Source organism: Siphateles boraxobius, unplaced genomic scaffold (assembly GCF_051911475.1).
Source record: "Siphateles boraxobius isolate OS27281-9 unplaced genomic scaffold, OSU_SipBor_1 96, whole genome shotgun sequence".
NCBI classification, from domain to species: Eukaryota; Metazoa; Chordata; class Actinopteri; order Cypriniformes; family Leuciscidae; genus Siphateles; species Siphateles boraxobius.
The window spans coordinates 327,501-351,034 of NW_027509226.1; the positions used below are offsets into that span (position 1 = coordinate 327,501).

A 23,534-nucleotide genomic window follows, 5' to 3' on the forward strand; every position below is an offset into this window, starting at 1 on the left:
ATAAATCAGTTATGTGAACTTCAAAGAAAAAGAATGTGCTAAATACTCATAAAAGTTCATTTGGCTGAACTAATTAGTTTAATTTAAGTTTGTCCTACTCAAACCAATTAACTATTTTAAGCGTTAGGGTTTAAAAGCTTATAAACCTTCATATGCGCTCTATGAAACATGCGAAGGCTTCCTTTATACTTTTGTGCTGTTTAAGAGTGATTCCCCAAAAAATCATCTATTACTCTTAACCTAATACTAATTTAAGGATATAGAAGTTTGTGCTTAAAAAAAATAATAATAATATGCGCATATGGGATCAGAAACATAATAATTGATTAATAATTGATAAAAGATCATTTTTCGGACCCCTTTCGCAGATATTTGTTCTTGTTTTAAGCATAAACTTTGATTCATTTTTCATTAAACAAGACTTAAAACTTTCAGTCATTTTTCATCTCCAGTGAAAGTATAACATATTAAAATAGGATTTGCAAGAGGTGCAGGATTCATCTATAGTGGATCAAAATCTTACATTAAAGTTATACATGAATTTTGAATTCTTGTCTTAGGATGACTTTGATAAACTCTTTTATTTTACAAATAGACATGTTTAGCAGAAACTCACGTCACTGTTCACTTCAGTTCAAGATTTTTCACAATACGTACTGATTCAGCAGCTTTACAGAAAATGCTTGTTTCAATGTTACAATTTATGAAGTAAATTATGATGCTTTATGGACACTATCCGCTTTCATTTCATGGACGACAGCATCGTTGGTGTTTCGCAGACGAAAGTGAACGGTGAAGTAGCGATGGATGAATGTCAGTGGAGTTTCAGCTCATAAACTGGATGAATTGTGACTCTCTAGACAGTCTCACTCTGGTCTACTGGGAACTTTGGGTCTGTTTTCGTTAGAAGGACAGAAGTGTTTGACGTTTTTGTGAGCCGGCACTGTAATTACTGTAATAATGTTTGAGAGATGAAAGAAATCATAGAGAGCAGCAATAAAGAAACATAAAGACGTCTCAGTGCACCTGGAACAGATAACAGACTCGTTCTGTCCTATAAAACACTGTAATTGGCAGCTCTACTGTGTCCCACAGAGTCCTGACTGTGGACTGGAAAAAATTAAGAGTCTAATAATCACTCCAGTTCTACACTAGGGTGTTCTGGGTGGTTGCCAGGGCACTGCTACAGTATGTTGCTAGGGTCTTGTATGTAGTTGCTAGGGTGCTGCAACAGTATGTGGTTGCTAAGGTGTTCTGAATGGCTGTTAGTGTGTTGCTAGGGTGTTCTGGGTGGTCGCCAGGTCGCTGCTCCAGTATGTTGCTAGGGTCTTCTGTGTAGTTGCCAGGGTGCTGCAACAGTATGCGGTTACTAAGGTGTTCTGAATGGCTGTTAGGGTGTTCTGGGTGGTCGCCAGCGTGCTGCTCCAGTATGTTGCTAGGGTCTTCTGTGTAGTTGCCAGGGTGCTGCAACAGTATGCAGTTGCTAAGGTGTTCTGAATGGCTGTTAGTGTGTTGCTAGGGTGTTCTGGGTGGTCGCCAGGTCGCTGCTCCAGTATGTTGCTAGGGTCTTCTGTGTAGTTGCCAGGGTGCTGCAACAGTATGCGGTTACTAAGGTGTTCTGAATGGCTGTTAGGGTGTTCTGGGTGGTCGCCAGCGTGCTGCTCCAGTATGTTTCTAGGGTCTTCTGTGTAGTTGCCAGGGTGCTGCAACAGTATGCGGTTGCTAAGGTGTTCTGAATGGCTGTTAGTGTGTTGCTAGGGTGTTCTGGGGGGTTGCCAGGGTGCTGTTACAATATGCAGTCACTATGGTGTTCTGAATGGTTGTTAGTGTGTTGCTAGGGTGTTCTGGTTGGTCGCTAGGACGCTGCTGCAGTATGTTGCTAGGGTCTTCTGTGTAGTAGCCAGGGTGCTGCAACAGTATGCGGTTGGTAAGGTGTTCTGAATGGTTGTTAGTGTGTTGCTAGGGTGTTCTGGGTGGTTGCCAGGGCACTGCTACAGTATGCACTTGCTAGGGTGTTTTGAATGGTTGTTAGTGTGTTGCTAGGGTATTCTGTGTGGTTGCCAGGGCACTGTTACAATCTGCAGTCGCTAAGGTGTTCTGAGTGGTTGTTAGTGTGTTTCTAGGGTCTTCTGTGTTGCCAGGGCGCTGCTACAGTATGCACTTGCTAGGGTGTTCTGAATGGTTGTTAGTGTGTTGCTAGGGTGTTCTGAGTCGTTGCCACGGCACTGCTACAGTATGCGGTTGCTAAGGTGTTCTGAATTGTTGTTAGTATGTTGCTAGGGTGTTCTGTATACAGGGCGCTGCTACAGTATGTGGTTGCTAAGGTGTTCTGAATGGCTGTTAATGTGTTGCTAGGGTGTTCTGTAGCCAGGGCGCTGTTACAGTATGCGGTTGCTAAGGTGTTCTGAATGACTGTTAATGTGTTGCTAGGGTGTTCTGTAGCCGGGTTGCTGTTACAGTATGTGGTTGCTAAGGTGTTCTGAATGACTATTAGTGTGTTGCTAGGGTGTTCTGTAGCTAGGCCGCTGTTATAGTATGCAGTTGCTAAGGTTTTCTGAATGGCTGTTAGTATGTTGCTAGGGTGTTCTGTAGCCAGGGCGCTGTTACAGTATGCGGTTGCTAAGGTGTTCTGAATGGCTGTTGATGTGTTGCTAGGGTGATCTGTAGCCAGGTTGCTGTTACAGTATGTGGTTGCTAAGGTGTTCTGAATGACTGTTAGTGTGTTGCTAGGGTGTTCTGTAGCCAGGCCGCTGTTATAGTTTGCAGTTGCTTAGGTGTTCTGAATGGCTGTTAGTATGTTGCTAGGGTGTTCTGAGTGGTTTCCAGGGCACTGCTACAATCTGTGGTTGCTAAGGTGTTCTGAATGGCTGTTGATGTGTTGCTAGGGTGATCTGTAGCCAGGTTGCTGTTACAGTATGTGGTTGCTAAGGTGTTCTGAATGACTGTTAGTGTGTTGCTAGGGTGTTCTGTAGCCAGGCCGCTGTTATAGTTTGCAGTTGCTTAGGTGTTCTGAATGGCTGTTAGTATGTTGCTAGGGTGTTCTGAGTGGTTTCCAGGGCACTGCTACAATCTGTGGTTGCTAAAGTGTTCTGAATGGCTGTTAGTGTGTTTCTAGGGTCTTCTGTGTTGCCAGGGCGCTGCTACAGTATGCACTTGCTAGGGTGTTCTGAATGGTTGTTAGTGTGTTGCTAGGGTGTTCTGAGTCGTTGCCACGGCACTGCTACAGTATGCGGTTGCTAAGGTGTTCTGAATTGTTGTTAGTATGTTGCTAGGGTGTTCTGTATCAGGGCGCTGCTACAGTATGTGGTTGCTAAGGTGTTCTGAATGGCTGTTAATGTGTTGCTAGGGTGTTCTGTAGCCAGGGCGCTGTTACAGTATGCGGTTGCTAAGGTGTTCTGAATGACTGTTAATGTGTTGCTAGGGTGTTCTGTAGCCGGGTTGCTGTTACAGTATGTGGTTGCTAAGGTGTTCTGAATGACTATTAGTGTGTTGCTAGGGTGTTCTGTAGCTAGGCCGCTGTTATAGTATGCAGTTGCTAAGGTTTTCTGAATGGCTGTTAGTATGTTGCTAGGGTGTTCTGTAGCCAGGGCGCTGTTACAGTATGCGGTTGCTAAGGTGTTCTGAATGGCTGTTGATGTGTTGCTAGGGTGATCTGTAGCCAGGTTGCTGTTACAGTATGTGGTTGCTAAGGTGTTCTGAATGACTGTTAGTGTGTTGCTAGGGTGTTCTGTAGCCAGGCCGCTGTTATAGTTTGCAGTTGCTTAGGTGTTCTGAATGGCTGTTAGTATGTTGCTAGGGTGTTCTGAGTGGTTTCCAGGGCACTGCTACAATCTGTGGTTGCTAAAGTGTTCTGAATGGCTGTTAGTGTGTTGCTAGGGTGTTCGGGGTGGTTGTCAGGATGCTTAACTTTTAACTTAATTTAATTAATTAAAACACATTTACACCCAATGATATTTGACAAACGAAGCTGCTGATCATTCTTCATGTTTCCACCGAAGTAAAGCGGCACATTAGTGAGTTTAGAAGCTCAAGTCGGTTCCAGAACCAGCATCATTCAGGCAGAAACATCTGCGTATTAAAAGCCTCCTGAAGCATCTCTACTAGCGTTCCTCTGCTTTCCCATCCAGAAGTTGGTCATAAGTGAAAAAACTCTAACGAACAAACTGCATTTGTTAAGTGAAAAGCGTTTGAAAAAGCCTTTTAGACAGATGTGTGGAGAAAGAAGAAAAGAACTTCAGAAGTTTATGTGCATGACACAATGGGATATCTCTCCTCAGCACGCTCCCTCTGGGTGTGTGCGTGTGTTGTGTGTGAAGAAATAGGCCATAGCACAAGATAAAGTGCTTTATCTTTATGAGAAATAAACGTCCCCATCCCTGTCGGCCCATCCTTTGTGCATCCAAAAACAGCGTTATATATGGAATGCGCTAGCAGGAAATAGGGCGCTAGCGAAGGCGCTACACGCTGCAGATTAGCCGTTCTGCCTCGCTCAGCAGAAATCACCACAGCGCTGGTTTATGAGCGTACGTTCAGATAGATCATGGGCACATGAATGCATAAAAGCCCCAGCCGTCACCACACACACACACGCACCGCAAACGGCATCTTCATCCCATGCAGTATTTATGCGGCCGGACGTTTATTTATGATAATAACAGGCCTAACGCACGAGGTTGAAGTGAGGTGAAGCGAGGCAAGCTTGTTGTGAAGGTGATGCTAGGATGAGCAGGGCTGATAAAAGAATAAATGAGAGAGAGACAGAGAATGTGGTTTTGTTTTATTAATACAGTGTATACTTTTTACTTGATTTCCCCCCCGAAAGAATGGAAGTGAAATGTGACAACATGCCCCATAGTAATCATCAGGTACATGCAGTCATTCATTGTAACACGACCATATGGCAGATTAAAATGTTATCTGATGTAATCAAAAAAAATATACAAGACAAACTAAAATATTTTCTCAATAAAATACAATTATTAACTTTTCCATATAAAATTAACGGCATTTTTTAATAATTAAAAATAAAATAATTTTTGAGTTTGACAACAAACACACCGGAAAACACAGCTATACAACATAGTTTCCACTGGTTTCTCAATAGAATTCATAAAAAGTATAGAATTGAATAGTATAGTTTTAATAGGGGCTCATTGTGACAACATGCCCCAGTCTCATCTCATCTCTGTTTTTTGTGTTTATTTAAAATTAGTAAATTAATATTATTTTAATCTTACATCTGTTATTTAACAGTTATAAAACAGTTGTTTAATGCTGATCTAACCAGCAGAAACACTCGCCGGGTTTAAACTTTTATGAATTCTATTGAGAAACCATGATAAAAATGTGAATAAAAACTGAGAGTCAATGTTCAGAAATTATGAATTATTACATGTTTTGAACTATTCTGTATAGCTGTGTTTTCTGGTGTGTTTGTTGTCAAACTCAAAAATGAGTTTATTTTAAATAAATAAAAAATCTATATATTTTATATGAAAAAGTTAATAATTGTATTGTATTGAGAAAATATTTTAGTTTGTCTTGTATATTGTACATTTTAATCTGCCATATGGTCGTGTTATAATGAACCCCACCTATGGGGCATGTTGTCACATTTCACTTTCTTTATTTCAGGGTATATATAGAAAACAAGTATACACTTCATTTATGAAACACAACCACATAACTGTAGTAGACATGTGAAATTAATTCAGGGAAAAAATACTCTAAGTAAAGAGAGAATCAACCTTAAAAATCCAGATGATAAAAGCCTCGATGTTCCCCAAACCTCAGTGTGATTGTGAGAGATGTTTCCTCTGTGTATCAGCGATCTGTTGGACATAAGTACACTTATTAATGTTCATCTCGACACGCTTCACACGAGCGTTCAGTGTGTTTCCGCCCTGTAATTTCTCCCGCTGATTACAGGCTCGTGAACCATTCAAAGCCACGTCAATATCTTACTGGTTTAGTCTGAGTGCAGCTGTGGTACTGAGAATCATGTGTGTTTACTAAAGAGAGAATATCACTTCACAGTAAACACACTGTTCAGTTCACTGCAAAAATATGACTGTCTTAAATCAAGATATGCGTGCTTGAGATGCAAAATGACTTCAGATATTAGTTTAGTTTAGTGTAGTTCCTTTATTGTCCACAAGTGGAAATTTGTCTTTGGCTCAAAGGACACCACCACAAACATAAAAATATACATAAAAAAATCAATAATAATAATAAAATAAAACATGTACCTATGCATAGCCTACATATCCACCCCTACTCATATTCATATCTTCTCAGTATTTAATATATTATATATATATATATATATATATATTAAGTGTTTGTTTGTTTTTTGGCCGTGTTCTTGTTGTAAGCACAAACTTACTTTATTTTGATCGATTATTCATAAAACTTAAGCAAGACTTAATATTAGGGCTGTGAAACATCAAAATAAAAGTTTGTGTTTACATAATATACAGTATGTGTGCTGTTTATAATTATTGTGTGTATATATGAATACAGTAAATGTATATGGATTTAAGAATGAGATAACGAGGCAGAAACACTGAGGAAGATCATCATTTTGTGCAGTGATGTTGTTGGAAACGCAATGCAGAAATTGTTTAAAGCTATTTTGATATACAGTGAATTCTTTTTTAAATGCACTACTTCATCTCTATGGATTATATTCTCTTTTAACTCCATACCCAGAGTTCCACATTTACTCTCCTGATCCCATTCCTTTCAAAGCATGCTGGGAACTAGAAATACACTTTCCAGTTCAAGTTAATACAACAGAAATATAACACATAATCCCAACTCAAAGGCATTAAGTAAACCTCTGTGTTACAAATTTCAGTGGATTGAACGTAATTTAAGTTGTGACAAAATGTTCAGTTTGGAACTTTGCAACAACAAAGTTTGGTAGTTCAATGCTTGAGACGTAAACCGGAACATTTGTATCTTTAGTTAAAGAAGATCTATTGTGTTTTTCCTCATGTGTATCTGTTTAGTGTGTAGTGTTCATCTGTGTTTAGTGTGTGTAGTGTTCATCTGTGTTTAGTGTGTGTAGTGTTCATCTATGTTTAGTGTGTGTAGTGTTCATCTGTGTTTAGTGTGTAGTGTTCATCTGTGTGTAGTGTTCATCTGTGTGTAGTGTTCATCTGTGTTTAGTGTGTGTAGTGTTCATCTGTGTTTAGTGTGTGTAGTGTTCATCTGTGTTTAGTGTATAGTGTTCATCTGTGTTTAGTGTGTAGTGTTCATATGTGTGTAGTGTTCATCTGTGTGTAGTGTTCATCTGTGTTTAGTGTGTGTAGTGTTCATCTGTGTTTAGTGTGTAGTGTTCATCTGTGTTTAGTGTGTAGTGTTAATCTGTGTGTAGTGTTCATCTGTGTGTAGTGTTCATCTGTGTTTAGTGTGTGTAGTGTTCATCTGTGTTTAGTGTGTAGTGTTCATCTGAGTTTAGTGTGTAGTGTTCATCTGTGTTTAGTGTGTAGTGTTCATCTGTGTGTAGTGTTCATCTGTTTGTAGTGTTCATCTGTGTGTAGTGTTCATCTGTGTGTAGTGTTCATCTGTGTTTAGTGTGTGTAGTGTTCATCTGTGTGTAGTGTTCATCTGTGTGTAGTGTGTAATGTTCATCTGTGTTTAGTGTGTAGTGTTCATCTGTGTTTAGTGTGTAGTGTTCATCTGTGTTTAGTGTGTAGTGTTCATCTGTGTGTAGTGTTCATCTGTGTTTAGTGTGTGTAGTGTTCATCTGTGTGTAGTGTTCATCTGTGTGTAGTGTGTAATGTTCATCTGTGTTTAGTGTGTAGTGTTCATCTGTGTTTAGTGTGTAGTGTTCATCAGTGTTTAGTGTGTAGTGTTCATCTGTGTTTAGTGTGTAGTGTTCATCTGTGTTTAGTGTGTGTAGTGTTCATCTGTGTGTAGTGTGTAGTGTTCATCTGTGTTTAGTGTGTAGTGTTCATCTGTGTTTAGTGTGTAGTGTTCATCTGTGTGTAGTGTTCATCTGTTTGTAGTGTTCATCTGTGTGTAGTGTTCATCTGTGTGTAGTGTTCATCTGTGTTTAGTGTGTGTAGTGTTCATCTGTGTGTAGTGTTCATCTGTGTGTAGTGTGTAATGTTCATCTGTGTTTAGTGTGTAGTGTTCATCTGTGTTTAGTGTGTAGTGTTCATCTGTGTTTAGTGTGTAGTGTTCATCTGTGTGTAGTGTTCATCTGTGTTTAGTGTGTAGTGTTCATCTGTGTTTAGTGTGTATTGTTCATCTGTGTTTAGTGTGTAATGTTCATCTGTGTGTAGTGTTCATCTGTGTTTAGTGTGTAGTGTTCATCTGTGTGTAGTGTGTAGTGTCCATCTGTGTGTAGTGTGTAGTGTTCATCTGTGTTTAGTGTGTAGTGTTCATCTGTGTTTAGTGTGTAGTGTTCATTTGTGTGTAGTGTTCATCTGTGTGTAGTGTTCATCTGTGTTTAGTGTGTGTAGTGTTCATCTGTGTTTAGTGTGTAGTGTTCATCTGTGTTTAGTGTGTAGTGTTCATCTGTGTTTAGTGTGTAGTGTTCATCTGTGTGTAGTGTTCATCTGTGTGTAGTGTTCATCTGTGTGTAGTGTTCATCTGTGTTTAGTGTGTGTAGTGTTCATCTGTGTGTAGTGTTCATCTGTGTGTAGTGTTCATCTGTGTTTAGTGTGTGTAGTGTTCATCTGTGTTTAGTGTGTAGTGTTCATCTGTGTTTAGTGTGTAGTGTTCATCTGTGTGTAGTGTTCATCTGTGTGTAGTGTCTAATGTTCATCTGTGTTTAGTGTGTAGTGTTCATCTGTGTTTAGTGTGTGTAGTGTTCATCTGTGTTTAGTGTGTGTAGTGTTCATCTGTGTTTAGTGTGTGTAGTGTTCATCTGTGTTTAGTGTGTAGTGTTCATCTGTGTTTAGTGTGTAGTGTTCATCTGTGTTTAGTGTGTGTAGTGTTCATCTGTGTTTAGTGTGTAGTGTTCATCTGTGTTTAGTGTGTGTGGTGTTCATCTGTGTTTAGTGTGTAGTGTTCATCTGTGTTTAGTGTGTAGTGTTCATCTGTGTGTAGTGTTCATCTGTGTGTAGTGTCTAATGTTCATCTGTGTTTAGTGTGTAGTGTTCATCTGTGTTTAGTGTGTAGTGTTCATCTGTGTTTAGTGTGTAGTGTTCATCTGTGTTTAGTGTGTAGTGTTCATCTGTGTGTAGTGTGTAGTGTTCATCTGTGTTTAGAGTGTAGTGTTCATCTGTTTAGTGTGTAGTGTTCATCTGTATGTAGTGTGTAATGTTCATCTGTGTTTAGTATGTAGTGTTCATCTGTGTGTAGTGTGTAGTGTTCATCTGTGTGTAGTGTGTAGTGTTCATCTGTGTTTAGTGTGTAGTGTTCATCTGTGTTTAGTGTGTAGTGTTCATCTGTGTTTAGTGTGTAATGTTCATCTGTGTGTAGTGTTCATCTGTGTTTAGTGTGTAGTGTTCATCTGTGTTTAGTGTGTAGTGTTCATCTGTGTGTAGTGTGTAGTGTTCATCTGTGTTTAGTGTGTGTAGTGTTCATCTGTGTTTAGTGTGTGTAGTGTTCATCTATGTTTAGTGTGTAGTATTCATCTGTGTGTAGTGTGTAGTGTTCATCTGTGTGTAGTGTGTAGTGTTCATCTGTGTTTAGTGTGTAGTGTTCATCTGTGTTTAGTGTGTGTAGTGTTCATCTGTGTTTAGTGTGTAGTGTTCATCTGTGTGTAGTGTTCATCTGTGTGTAGTGTTCATCCGTGTGTAGTGTTCATCTGTGTTTAGTGTGTGTAGTGTTCATCTGTGTTTAGTGTGTGTAGTGTTCATCTGTGTTTAGTGTGTAGTGTTCATCTGTGTTTAGTGTGTAGTGTTCATCTGTGTTTAGTGTGTGTAGTGTTCATCTGTGTTTAGTGTGTGTAGTGTTCATCTGTGTTTAGTGTGTAGTGTTCATCTGTGTGTAGTGTTCATCTGTGTGTAGTGTTCATCTGTGTTTAGTGTGTAGTGTTCATCTGTGTTTAGTGTGTAGTGTTCATCTGTTTAGTGTGTGTAGTGTTCATCTGTGTTTAGTGTGTAGTGTTCATCTGTGTTTAGTGTGTGTAGTGTTCATCTGTGTGTAGTGTGTAGTGTTCATCTGTGTTTAGTGTGTAGTGTTCATCCGTGTTTAGTGTGTAGTGTTCATCTGTGTGTAGTGTTCATCTGTGTGTAGTGTTCATCTGTGTGTAGTGTGTAGTGTTCATCTGTGTTTAGTGTGTAGTGTTCATCCGTGTTTAGTGTGTAGTGTTCATCTGTGTGTAGTGTTCATCTGTGTGTAGTGTTCATCTGTGTGTAGTGTTCATCTGTGTTTAGTGTGTGTAGTGTTCATCTGTGTTTAGTGTGTAGTGTTCATCTGTGTTTAGTGTGTAGTGTTCATCTGTGTGTAGTGTTCATCTGTGTGTAGTGTGTAATGTTCATCTGTGTTTAGTGTGTAGTGTTCATCTGTGTTTAGTGTGTAGTGTTCATCTGTGTGTAGTGTGTAGTGTTCATCTGTGTTTAGTGTGTAGTGTTCATCTGTTTAGTGTGTAGTGTTCATTTGTGTGTAGTGTGTAATGTTCATCTGTGTTTAGTATGTAGTGTTCATCTGTGTGTAGTGTGTAGTGTTCATCTATGTGTAGTGTGTAGTGTTCATCTGTGTTTAGTGTGTAGTGTTCATCTGTGTTTAGTGTGTAGTGTTCATCTGTGTTTAGTGTGTAATGTTCATCTGTGTGTAGTGTTCATCTGTGTTTAGTGTGTAGTGTTCATCTGTGTTTAGTGTGTAGTGTTCATCTGTGCGTAGTGTGTAGTGTACATCTGTGTTTAGTGTGTAGTGTTCATCTGTGTTTAGTGTGTAGTGTTCATCTGTGTGTAGTGTTCATCTGTGTTTAGTGTGTGTAGTGTTCATCTGTGTTTAGTGTGTAGTGTTTATCTGTGTTTAGTGTGTAGTGTTCATCTGTGTTTAGTGTGTAATGTTCATCTGTGTGTAGTGTGTAGTGTTCATCTGTGTTTAGTGTGTATTGTTCATTTGAGTTTAGTGTGTAGTGTTCATCAGTGTTTAATGTGTAGTGTTCATCTGTGTGTAGTGTGTAGTGTTCATCTGTGTGTAGTGTTCATCTGTGTGTAGTGTTCATCTGTGTTTAGTGTGTAGTGTTCATCTGTGTTTAGTGTGTAGTGTTCATCTGTTTAGTGTGTGTAGTGTTCATCTGTGTTTAGTGTGTAGTGTTCATCTGTGTTTAGTGTGTGTAGTGTTCATCTGTGTGTAGTGTGTAGTGTTCATCTGTGTTTAGTGTGTAGTGTTCATCCGTGTTTAGTGTGTAGTGTTCATCTGTGTGTAGTGTTCATCTGTGTGTAGTGTTCATCTGTGTGTAGTGTGTAGTGTTCATCTGTGTTTAGTGTGTAGTGTTCATCCGTGTTTAGTGTGTAGTGTTCATCTGTGTGTAGTGTTCATCTGTGTGTAGTGTTCATCTGTGTTTAGTGTGTGTAGTGTTCATCTGTGTTTAGTGTGTAGTGTTCATCTGTGTTTAGTGTGTAGTGTTCATCTGTGTGTAGTGTTCATCTGTGTGTAGTGTGTAATGTTCATCTGTGTTTAGTGTGTAGTGTTCATCTGTGTTTAGTGTGTAGTGTTCATCTGTGTGTAGTGTGTAGTGTTCATCTGTGTTTAGTGTGTAGTGTTCATCTGTTTAGTGTGTAGTGTTCATTTGTGTGTAGTGTGTAATGTTCATCTGTGTTTAGTATGTAGTGTTCATCTGTGTGTAGTGTGTAGTGTTCATCTATGTGTAGTGTGTAGTGTTCATCTGTGTTTAGTGTGTAGTGTTCATCTGTGTTTAGTGTGTAGTGTTCATCTGTGTTTAGTGTGTAATGTTCATCTGTGTGTAGTGTTCATCTGTGTTTAGTGTGTAGTGTTCATCTGTGTTTAGTGTGTAGTGTTCATCTGTGCGTAGTGTGTAGTGTACATCTGTGTTTAGTGTGTAGTGTTCATCTGTGTTTAGTGTGTAGTGTTCATCTGTGTGTAGTGTTCATCTGTGTTTAGTGTGTGTAGTGTTCATCTGTGTTTAGTGTGTAGTGTTTATCTGTGTTTAGTGTGTAGTGTTCATCTGTGTTTAGTGTGTAATGTTCATCTGTGTGTAGTGTGTAGTGTTCATCTGTGTTTAGTGTGTAGTGTTCTTTTGAGTTTAGTGTGTAGTGTTCATCAGTGTTTAATGTGTAGTGTTCATCTGTGTGTAGTGTGTAGTGTTCATCTGTGTGTAGTGTGTAGTGTTCATCTGTGTGTAGTGTGTGTAGTGTTCATCTGTGTTTAGTGTGTGTAGTGTTCATCTGTGTTTAGTGTGTAGTGTTCATCTGTGTTTAGTGTGTAGTGTTCATCAGTGTTTAGTGTGTAGTGTTCATCTGTGTGTAGTGTGTAGTGTTCATCTGTGTTTAATGTGTAGTGTTCATCTGTGTTTAGTGTGTAGTGTTCATCAGTGTGTAGTGTGTAATGTTCATCTGTGTTTAGTGTGTAGTGTTCATCTGTGTTTAGTGTGTAGTGTTCATCTGTGTTTAGTGTGTAGTGTTCATCTGTGTTTAGTGTGTAGTGTTCATCTGTGTTTAGTGTGTAGTGTTCATCTGTGTTTAGTGTGTAGTGTTCATCTGTGTTTAGTGTGTAATGTTCATCTGTGTTTAGTGTGTAGTGTTCATCTGTGTTTAGTGTGTAGTGTTCATCTGTGTTTAGTGTGTAGTGTTCATCTGTGTTTAGTGTGCAGTGTTCATCTGTGTGTAGTGTGTAGTGTTCATCTGTGTTTAGTGTGTAGTGTTCATCTGTATTTAGTGTGTAATGTTGTGTTTGATCATGAGAAAGCTCCAGTTCTTCTCTATATCAGTGTTTCTGAACTCCTGAAACGCCTCCATTGTATCTTGAGTTTCTTCCGGGAACGAACACGTCACAATATTCCTCATTATAATAATTCATACGCAGAATAAAGGGGCGGGGCCTGGTTGAGTTAGTTAGTAGTGTGTTAAAGTGGCGGTTATGGTAAGGGGCGGGGCATTTCCCAAACACACTCGAAGCGCTCGACCAATCACAACACACTGATCCAGCCGACCAATCAGAGCACAGTGTGCTTTTCAGAAGGAGGGGCTTCATATAGACAGGAAGTAAACAGGGGTGCGTTTTTCGTACAACGACGGAGAAGTAACTTAGATATTTTGTTGTAAATTGAAAAAGTAATGCGTTACTTTACTAGTTACTTGAAAAAATAATCTGATTACGTAATTTAAGTTACTTGTAATGAGTTACCGCCAATACAAGGATGCGTTTAACATCGTAGATCATTGTTTAACTACTATAGTGCGATGCATCGTTGAAGAAATCAACTATCTCACGACTGTTTCCTGAAACCGGATTGTTTTAAATTGGTCGCTCAACCGTGTTGGTTAATGTTGGAGTAATAACTACTGTTAATGAAATCTGTTTGAGATCGAATTAACGCGAGAAGTTTTCCTATAATTATGTACATGGTTTGTGAATGTTCGTTAGAACGACGTTTTCTGGAAATACGACTCGTCGAATTATGATGATAAAGGCAGAACTTTTGACCATAGTTAGTGAGTTGACAGCTCTTCTTATGTCAGACAAAAGAAGCCGAGCATAGATATGACATCAGACAAACGGAGCCGAGCACAGAGATGACGTCAGACAGAAGGAGCCGAGCACAGAGATGACGTCAGACAGAAGGAGCCAAGCACAGAGATGTTTCAGACAGAAGGAGCCGAGCACAGAGATGACGTCAGACAGAAGGAGCCGAGCACAGAGATGACGTCAGACAGAAGGAGCCGAGCACAGAGATGACGTCAGACAGAAGGAGCCGAGCACAGAGATGACGTCAGACAGAAGGAGCCAAGCACAGAGATGTTTCAGACAGAAGGAGCCGAGCACAGAGATGTTTCAGACAGAAGGAGCTGAGCACAGAGATGACGTCAGGCAGAAGGAGCCGAGCACAGAGATAACATTAGGCATAAGGAGCCGAGCACAGAGATGATGTCAGACAGAAGGTGCCAAGCACAGAGATAACGTCAGGCAGAAGGAGCCGAGCACAGAGATAACATTAGGCATAAGGAGCTGAGCACAGAGATGTTTCAGACAGCAGGAGCCGAGCACAGAGATGACGTCAGACAGAAGGAGCCAAGCACAGAGATGACATCAGACAGAAGGAGCCAACCACAGAGATGTTTCAGACAGAAAGTGCCGAGCACAGAGATGACATCAGACAGAACAGAGATGACATCAGAAAGAAGGAGCCTAGCAGAGAGATGACGTCAGACAGAAAGAGCCGAGCACAGAGATGACATTAGGCAGTAGGAGCCGAGCACAGAGATGACATTAGGCATAAGGAGCCGAGCACAGAGATGATGTCAGACAGAAGTAGCCAAGCACAGAGATGACATCAGACAGAAGGAGCCAAGCACAGAGATGTTTCAGACAGAAGGAGCCGAGCACAGAGATGACGTCAGACAGAAGGAGCCAAGCACAGAGAAGACATCAGACAGAAGGAGCCAAGCACAGAGATGTTTCAGACAGAAAGTGCCGAGCACAGAGATGACGTCAGACAGAACAGAGATGACGTCAGACAGAACAGAGATGACGTCAGGCAGAAGGAGAGACACACAGAGATGATTCAGACAGAAAGTGCCAAGCACAGAGATGACGTCAGGCAGAAAGGGCTGAGCACAGAGATGACATTAGGCATAAGGAGCCAAGCACAGAGATGACGTCAGACAGAACAGAGATGACGTCAGACAGAAGGAGCCAAGCACAGAGATGATGTCAGACAGAAGGAGCCAATGACAGAGATGTTTCAGACAGAAGGAGCCGAGCACAGAGATGACATCAGACAGAAGGAGCCGAGCACAGAGATGACATCAGACAGAAGGAGCCGAGCACAGAGATGTTTCAGACAAAAAGTGCCAAGCACAGAGATGACGTCAGACAGAACAGAGATGACGTCAGACAGAAGGAGCCAAGCACAGAGATGATGTCAGACAGAAGGAGCCAAGCACAGAGATGTTTCAGACAGAAGGAGCCGAGCACAGAGATGGCATCAGACAGAAGGAGCCGAGCACAGAGATGACATCAGACAGAGGGAGCCGAGCACAGAGATGACATCAGAAAGAAGGAGCCGAGCACAGAGATGATGTCAGGCAGAAGAAGCCGAGCACAGAGATGACGTCAGGCAGAAGGAGCCGAGCACAGAGATGACGTCAGGCAGAGGGAGCCGAGCACAGAGATGACATTAGGCAGAAGGAGCCGAGCACAGAGATGACGTCAGGCAGAAGGAGCCGAGCACAGAGATGACGTCAGGCAGAAGGAGCCGAGCACAGAGATGACGTCAGGCAGAAGGAGCCGAGCACAGAGATGACGTCAGGCAGAAGGAGCCGGGCACAGAGATGACGTCAGGCAGAAGGAGCCGGGCACAGAGATGACGTCAGGCAGAAGCAGCCGAGCACAGAGATGACGTCAGACAGAGGGAGCCGAGCACAGAGATGACGTCAGACAGAAGGAGCCGAGCACAGAGATGTTTCAGACAGAAGGAGCCGAGCATAGAGATGACGTCAGGCAGAAGGAGCCGAGCACAGAGATGACGTCAGGCAGAAGGAGCCGAGCACAGAGATGACGTCAGGCAGAAGGAGCTGAGCACAGAGATGACTTTAGGCAGAAGGAGCCGAGCACAGAGATGACGTCAGGCAGAAGGAGCCGAGCACAGAGATGACGTCAGACAGAAGGAGCCGAGCACAGAGATTACGTCAGACATAAGGAGCCGAGCACAGAGCGATGAGACGGTGATTGAGATGCTGAGCGGCAGTCGCTCTCGCTCACGGCGCTTAATGGATTCCAGGCAGGTTTGCCTGATAAAGAGGTCATTCACTGTCGGCTCACAGCGTTTGTCCACAGAGCAGCAGCGTGACTCTACATACACTCACTCACACACACACACACACACACACACACACACACACACACACACACACACACACACACACACAAAATACATTCTCATTCACAGAGTATCAGCAAACTCTTCTGTCCCTCAGCATCATCACACAAAACACACGGTCAGAACAGGGCTTACTCACACACTCACGCACACACACTTCTTAATCTTATTACTAATGTTTGAATGGTATCACAGTTTCCACAAAAATATGAAACTGTTTTCAACACTGATAATAATCATAAATATTTCTTGAGCATCATATTATAGTGATTTCTGAAGGATCATGTGACACTGAAGACTGGAGTAATGATGCTGAAAATTCAGCTTTGATCACAGGAATAAATTACACTTTACTATATATTCACATAGAAAACAGCTGATTTACATTACAATAATATTTCACAATTTTTACTATATTTTTGATCAAATAAATGCAGCTTTGGTGAGCAGAAGAGACTTTTCAAACTTTTGACAGATACTGTGTGTGAAATCATTAATTAATACAATTTAAAATAAATAATTAACTATTTTTTATTATTATTTTACAGTTATGATTTTTCAATAAAAACAAATCACAAAACATCTAAATCCTTTATTTACATCCTGGTTTAAATAAATAAGGTAACCAATTTGTGTAAATATATCAAAATCTGATTCTGACACATTCAGGAACATGTAATACTAAGGTTGCATTGCAAAAAGCGTTTTTATCCACATAAAATGAAACATCTGGAATATTTTAAACTACAAAGAAAATCATCTGAAGAAAAAGAAAAGCTACGAAGAACCATGAATCACAAATATTCTGGTGTTATATATAATGTGCATAATAATTTCAGTGAACACACTGTTCTCATTTACAGTAATTACTCTAATTATGTGCATTGACTGTGTGTGTTTTTGTTTACATTCTACACTACATCTAATTCCCTGTATGTCTGTTTATTATTTATGATCTGCTCAATGCATCTACGTCTACTTCTATGGAGTAAAAACACGAACTCTAAACCGCTGATCTGATTCCAAGCGTACAGTAATGATCGAGTCCACACACACACATACACACACACACACACACACACACACACACACACACACACACACACACACACACACACACACACACACACACACACACACACACACACACAAATGTTAATGTTAATGTGACCTACTCGACGGCTCTAATGCATTAATAACCAGGAGAGAAATGTTAATGTGCCGAACACAGACGCACAGTGACAGTAATGGTGAATTTAGCCTCTGGATATATTTTCATATGGGGTTTGTGTCACACCTGTAACACGAACGCAACGAGACGAGGACGACACACACACGAGGACACACACTCTGGCACATTCAATCTGCTCTTCCATCACAAACTCAACCGCATTAGAAAAACGCAACAAAAAAATCTATTCATCGACCCTTTTCACAGACTGATGTTTTTTATATTTAGTCTGTCTGTCTTCTGTCTTGTTTTCCAGCACGAATATCTAATTATATGTACAATATACAAATATCTACAAATATCTAATAATGGAGAACAAGCAAAATGACTGAAGATAATAATTAGGGCTGTGAAACGATTAATCGCATCCAAAATATTTACATTTATGACACTATACTTTAGTGTTACACTGCATTAAATGACAGAAAACAAGTTAATGCTGCTGAGGAAGTGATGACAAATTCTTTTTCTGAAATGATCATCATGATTAGTTTCCAACCAAAGTTGTGAATTTAAGTTAAGCACAAAATTGGATTATGGCATAAAACTTTTATGTTTATGGCATTAAACATTAGCCATGTTTCCATAGAAAGTTGTGAATTTAAGTTATGCACAAAATTGGATTATGGCATAAAACTTTTCTAAAATATTTTAAAATATTATTATTCGTGAATAAAGCAGCGTTTCAATCCCATGCGTTCAAGAGAACAAAACCGGTGCAGAATATCAGTAATAAAACTCTTAGTTGCTTTAATGTGTCGGTTTTTCCCTCCATCATAAACGAGTGTGTGTCGAGCGTCAGAAGAAACAGACTAAACGCTGTCATGTTCAGATGCTGGTGTTCGGGAACACACTTGTGTGTGTGTGTGTGTGTGTGTATGTGTGTGTGTGTGTGTCTGTGTGTGTGTGTGCGTGTGAGACGTTTCTGTAGGGAATTAAACAATCATTCTGATCACACACTTCGACTTTCAGAAACACCAAACCAACATTAGAGATGCTGCGACGCCATTGGTCCACTGGTTACTCCAGTTATCCAATCACAGCTGAGCTGAGCAAAGTCACATGAGATTATTGAGGGATATATTCAGTAAATGTGTTTCCATCATAGTTTACGCTATGGAAGCTTGTTTCCACCACAGAATAAAAAAGAAAAAAGATAATTGCGAGTTTACATCTCACAATTCTGACTTTATATCAGAACTGCATGATATAAAGTCGCAATTGTGTGTTATTAAGTCAGAATTGTGTGTTTTAAGTCAGAATTGTGTGTTATAAAGTCAGAATTGTGTGTTTTAAGTCAGAATTGTGTTATAAAGTCAGAATTGTATGTTATAAAGTCAGAATTTTGTGTTATAAAGTCAGAATTGTGTGTTATAAAGTCAGAATTGCGGGATATAAAGTCAGAATTGTGTGTTTTACGTCAGAATTGTGTGTTATAAAGTCAGAATTGTGTGTTTTAAGTCAGAATTGTGTGTTATAAAGTCAGAATTGTGTGTTATAAAGTCAGAATTGTGTGTTATAAAGTCAGAATTGTGTGTTTTAAGTCAGAATTGTGTTATAAAGTCAGAATTGTGTGTTATAAAGTCAGAATTGTGTGTTATAAAGTCAGAATTGCGGGATATAAAGTCAGAATTGTGTGTTTTACGTCAGAATTGTGTGTTATAAAGTCAGAATTGTGTGTTATAAAGTCAGAATTGTGTGTTATAAAGTCAGAATTGTGTGTTATAAAGTCAGAATTGTGTTATAAAGTCAGAATTGTGTGTTATAAAGTCAGAATTGTGTGTTATAAACTTGCAATTGTGAGAAATAAAGTCAGAATTATCTTTTAAAATGTTTTATCCTGTGGCGGAAAATTTAAATCACCTCAATAGAACCTTTTTTTATGAGCATTCAAGTAAGAAATGTATTCTTATTACAGTAAAGCTACTAAAGTTATTCAGTCAAGAGTGATTTTCTGTTTTCCTTTTTGTTGTTTGATTCATATTAACAGTAAATTCTGTATATTACGCTTCTTTCATTTTATTACACAGATCTAATATACACATGTGATTTCTGTCCCTGCTGATTACATTCACAGACATAACCCACTGTGTTTATGTGAACTTTGTTAGTTTTTGACATAACCTTGTGTGTATTTGACAGTTTAAGCTCAATAAGACGTGAAAGATCTTAGTTTAACACTCACGTCTGACATCTGTGTGTGTTTCAGCATAACCATGTATCAGAAGTTTAGTATCAGAGTACAGCAGGTGATAAACTTTCATGATGAAGAACTGCAATGTCACGTGACCATGACCGATATAGAGATGATAATCAAGACCAAACGGATGTTTTAGTTTTTGCCAGAGTATACGAGGCACGAGCTGTAAAGGCTCCGCCCTCTTCTGGAAAGGGGGAGGGGACTCCGCAGCTCATTTGCATTTAAAGAAACATGCACGAAAACAGCATGCTATCCCTTTCACTCAAAAATTCAGTTTTGAGCTTAAACTTCAGAGACACATTATTACATCTTGTAAAAAGGGACATAATAGGTTCCCTTTAATATTTGAAAAACAAAAAATCTAACATTTTACCAGGAAAGTCTTTTCAAATAATGACCATTAACAATTAAAAAAAAAAAAAGGAACAAGTTATATGTCAAGCTGCACAGCAACTTCTTCCACTTTCTCCATATATTTCAACATCTACTTCAAGATTTAAATTACATCTTTTAAAAAGGGTCATAATAGGTTCCCTTGAATATTTGACAATTTTTTTTAAAACATTTTACCGGAAAGTCTTTTCAAAATATGTCCATAAATATATATTTTTTAAAAGGACCAAATTTATGTCAAGCTGCAAAGCAACTTCTTCCACTTTCTCCATATATTTCATACTTCAATTGACAAATAAAATTAATTGAGTTTGTATGTATTGCTAATAAATTTTTTTGTAATACATCAAAGCTTACACCACCACATACCCTGGATATATATATATATATCTCAAGTGGTTAATTCAACTTCAGGAGATTTCGCAATATCTACGGCTCGGGTAAACTCGGCAAAAATCTCAACATTACAAATCTGGACTATAGCTATAACTATATTGTGCAAAACAATGACCAGGACTCAGATTGAACACCTTAACACTTTATCTCTCCTTATTTTTAATTATTATAATTTTTTTAATCATGTTTTATCAGTGGCTTTGTTTTTCTGTCAACTTATCTATCCATTAATGAACCCCATTGTAAAGAGGCCGCGGGGTTAAGCCTTTGGGAGAGATTTGTGTTTTCATGTTCTCATTTTGGCTTGTTCATTGTCAAAAAATGAAAATATCATAATAAAAGCTTGTGTCATTCCCTCCAACAGATCGTGATGTGTCATGAGTGTTGGCAGGTTCTGCAGTCGCTGGTTCAGGATCATCTCAGTGGATCAGCGATGAGCGATTAGACGAACGAAGGAACGCGACGCTGGCGAGATCATCACTCGTTCGCCCACCGGAGGTCGAGCTGCTTCCCACCACTCCTGCGCTCTCGCTGTTATTTACAGCACTTCAGCAAGCCTCGGTTCTCATTTCTCTTACAATTTATTTCAACATTTTCAAAACTTTTAACTTTTAATTTGATGGGTTTCAATGGGGACATTTTTGCCTTGAAGGTGCTGAGAGGAACTTTTGTGTTACTAGTGCAAAATTTATTTATTATTAACTACTTACACACATTTTCAAAACTTTGCCTCTTTATTTTTCAAAACTTTACACACAAATCTAAGAATTGAACAAACAAAATGCAAAATGCCTCACATCTCTTGTAAAATGAAGCACTGCATTTTCAAAACTTTTAATTGTAGTTTTGATGGGTTTCAATGGGGACATTTTTGTCCTGAAAATGAACTTTTGAGAGGAACTTTTGTGTTACTAGTGCAAAAAAATATTTATTACAGGTTTTTTTTAACTGCTTGCACACATTTTCAAAACTTTACACACAAATCTAACAATTGCACACAAAAACTCAAAATGCCTCACATCTCTTGTAAAGTGAAGCACTGCATTCAAAATATCACAAACATCTCAAAAGCAAACGTTTGTGTTACGTTGTAAACACCTTTGCCATAATATTATATTTTTGGATATAACATATACACACAGTTATTCAAAACATCAAGCTCTTCTTTCACGTACATTTATGTACAAGATTGAAAGTAATTAGATGAGAGATGTTGAAAAATTCATGGTAAACACAAAAGCAAGATTGAAACCAAACTATTAATCTTTTTTCTGTAAGTGTTTGTGGTCGTGAATACAGTATTACACAGTCCGGAAAACGTATAACTCGACCTTTGGTCTTTTATAGTCCAATTCTAAAGCCATGATTGGTTGTTGTTCAGTAAAGCGATGAGTGTGTGTGTGTGAGGAGTGTGTGTGTGAAGAGGCTCTGATGAATTACTGTGGCATTTTGATAGGTCGTGTTTGAAAAAGGAAATCAAGAATTAATTTGACTGAATTGTAATTAATATATATATAAAATATCAGCACAGGAAAAACAAATAAATTAAAATAAATAGACAAATAAATATAAATGAATGCTCACCAAGGCTGCATTTATTTGATAATTTTTTTAAAATATTATTACAATGTACAACAGTTGTTTTCTATTTGAATATATTGTAAAATGTAATTTATTTCTATGATTAAAGTGGAATTTTCAGCATCCGTACGTGATTCTTTGAATAGAATAGAGATGAAAAATCCTGTTAGATATTTGTGTGTCACAGAGAACTGTGTGTTGTGGCTTGCAAAACTTAGTCGAAAGCCAAAATTTAGTTTATGGTTTTGCAGATTTGGTGTGTGTTTCTGATGCTTGAGTGTCAGGTTTCAGAAATTGTGAGACAAGTAAGGTTTTTGTGTGTAAGCACCATAGACTAAAAAAATATGTGCGTAGTGTGTGTGACGTCGTAGAGCATTTTTGAAGCCCAAAGTGGGCGGAGCCGGCCGTCGCCATCTTGGCCGCGCGTTACTCGCGGATAAATGAAAATGTGCATCGAGGCGGATTAGCTGAGGTGACGTGACGCTAACGCTAGCAGACAAACGGCTAGCAGTGACATCAGCGGCAATCCACCTGTCACTCAAGTGGCCACGCCCCTAATTATGCAGAACTTTAAGGCTTAATATAATTTAAAAAGATGATTTATAAAAAAAATTCACCCCCCTCACAGTCGTCATGAAGGACAAAATTAGATATATAGACCAAAACCACTTTTTGCACCAGACTGTAAACAAATTTTTTTCTGCTGTAAAGTTGTGCATTTTAACATGGATGTCTATGGGATTGACTCTCTTTTAGAGCCTGTCTCTAGTGGCCAGTCGATGAACTGCAGTTTAACTCACTTCAGTGTTGATTCACGAGAGAGAACTTTGGTAAGCAGTTTAAAAAAAAACTGTAAAACGTCCATTATTTCAGTTATCTGGCAACCTTCGCTCATTAACACGCTGGCACTGAAAACTGGCGAGCAGAAATAAACACGGAGACTTTCGCACTTTCCTTTAAAATCGTGTCACTTCTTCGGGTCACAGAGACGGTAAATAACAGACTGAGTTTTCCCAGATCTATCCATCCATCCATCCAACACCTCGCGCTCATCATTAGAGGGAACGCAGACCCTCGGAGCATTAATTAGCAGGATTTTCTGGAGTGTCTGGACCTTCTTGCTCCTCTGAATGTTAACTCGTGTAAACACAATCCGCTGAATAACAAGTTGTTGTTTTTCTCAGCTTTTAATATGGTGATGGGAAATTACTCAAGCGCGGCTTAATCTCTCGCCGTCATCGATATAGAAATCCCTCGCGCTTGTACTTACATCTGTTTCACTCTCTCAGTTTGTCTCCCTAAAATACGCCTCTGCTGTATCGTTTGTCTTTGCACACACACACACACACACACACACACACACACACACACACACACACACACACACACACACACACATATGGATCTGCTCCAAACACAGTGAGTGCAGGCCTTCTGGACCAGCATCCAATCCCACAATGCACTGAGAAAAACACGTTTCTTGTTTTCCAGTAAAAAAAGCTGAAAATATGATCTGCATGCATAATAATAATGTATATTGCATAATGCATATAGTTTTCATGAAAGCCAGTAAATACATTTTTGTTAACAAATGGGACTTGCAAAGTCCTACCTATGAAATTTAGCTATGTTTAATAATAGCTAAAGAAACACACATTTGACCTGTAATATTTTAATGTTTAAATCATTTTCTTAATTTTAAATTCTTTTAATTTTTGAAGAACTTCTCATTTTAATATATTCATATTTATATATTTATTGCA

General features: G+C 39.1%; 1 protein-coding gene across 1 annotated transcript in view; it reads right to left on the reverse strand.

The window, feature by feature from the left end:
• LOC143733302 (receptor-type tyrosine-protein phosphatase mu-like) overlaps positions 1–23,534 on the reverse strand; it is a 325,940-nt gene that overhangs the window by 290,104 nt on the left and 12,302 nt on the right. The window lies entirely within an intron of this gene.